The following is a 1,719-nucleotide window of genomic DNA, read 5'->3' as shown; positions in this document are numbered from 1 at the left end:
CCCCCGCCCACCCCCTCCCCCCATACTTCCCAGAAATTGTTGGAGTATTTTGGACTCGTTCCATGGTAAGGCAGTGAAGGCCCATTCAGGCAGGTTTACTTCTTGTCACTTGACTGTCTCGTACATCTTCCCGTCTCCAGGCCTTTGCCCAGCCATGCTTCTGCCTTTCCTCCTCATTTATCAGAATCCTGCTTTCAATCTGTTCCCCACCTCCACAAACACATTCCAAGGTGCATCCCCTTGAAGCCCTCCTAACCGCAGAGATTGTCCTGGAAAGAACGCACATGCCATTCAGTTCTATCATCAGTACTGCATCTGTGGCAACAGAAATATAGGTGCCTAGAGACTGAGGAGGGTCTCCACGCCTCTGCCCCTCCCCAGCTGCCTGGCCCAGCATTTTGCCAAGTAGATGTGGAGGTAAGCCCCCTGACTGGTTTCGGAGGAAAACACAGAATTTAATAACCAGTCCAGAAGGCCTAGTTCAGAATTAGATGATCAGAATTATCAGCTGGGGCCTCAGCCCCTAGGGGATCAGTGGGAGAGAACAGACTGTGGAAAATTCTTACGGTGTGGTTCTCCCTGAGTCGCAGGGGGTGGGGTATATCCCTCCGGTTTCTGTGATGTGGTCTGTCGTTCATCTTGCAGTGAGGGGTGGAGACAGCTAGGTTGGCTTCTCTGTGCATCCTGCCCAGCCCGCTCCAAGGCAGCTTCTCCCAGGGTCTGGCATGGAGATGATGGATGCCACTGGCACCCAGGAAGGGGCGGGAGACAAAGGGCGGTGATCAAAAAAAGCCACGTAGCTGCTAAGGACCCATTGACTGCCATGTTAAGTGCTACTCAGAACGTGCCAGATGTTAAGATGAAAGCCCCAGAAACAATAGGAGAATGGCACAAAAATGAAGGGCTGAATTGTGTAACAGATGCTAGTGCCTGGGGAGTAAGGTAGTGAGAGCTTGGACTTGGGACCCAGATAGACACGGATTTGTTCACCAGCTGAGGGACAGTGAGCAATGCAGGAACCGGAACCCCCGTGAATCTGTTTCTTCATCTGCTAAATGGGGATAATAATAGCATCTGTTATTCAAGTGATTAGAACTTAAATTACATATATGTTCAAAAGTACGATACAGTGATTAAGTGATACATATGATAAAGTATATAAAGTCACGTAGCAAAGTTTCTGGCACAGAGCAAGCTCTAATAAGTGGTAGCTATTACCATTGCTGCTGTTTCATTCTGGTTATATATGATTACAGGAGCTCAGAAAAGGGCGAAGCCACCGAATGGTCCTGAATGGCCTGAGGAGACAGGACCCGTAGGATGGGTTAGAGAAGAGAGGAAGGACTAATCTGCTGGAGGGAGCAAAATGTCCTGATTTTCAAAAAGAGAATATCGTTCCTGGGATGTAAGCTTAATGTCACTCAACAGCATTCTAGAATGATTAAACAGATGGTCTGGGAGCACTTTACAGAGAACCATGCTTGTTCCAGAATTAATTCATTAAATCACGTCAAACCAAACTCCCAGCAATTTTCATTACCGAAGGATTTTTCTTCATTCGCTCAACATATTTATTGTCAGCATGTCAGGAAGAGCAAAGGCTATTTTGGCAAGGCACTGAACGAAGTTTCCCATGCTTTCCGTGTGGACAGAAAGAGAACCGTCAGCCAGGTGATGCACAGCTGGGTGAGGTCTGAGGTCTGGAACAATAGGAACAGT

The sequence above is a fragment of the Pteropus alecto genome, unplaced genomic scaffold (assembly GCF_000325575.1).
Source record: "Pteropus alecto unplaced genomic scaffold, ASM32557v1 scaffold146, whole genome shotgun sequence".
NCBI classification, from domain to species: Eukaryota; Metazoa; Chordata; class Mammalia; order Chiroptera; family Pteropodidae; genus Pteropus; species Pteropus alecto.
The sequence above is the reverse complement of the archived record's forward strand: the minus strand, read 5'-3'. Positions refer to the sequence as shown.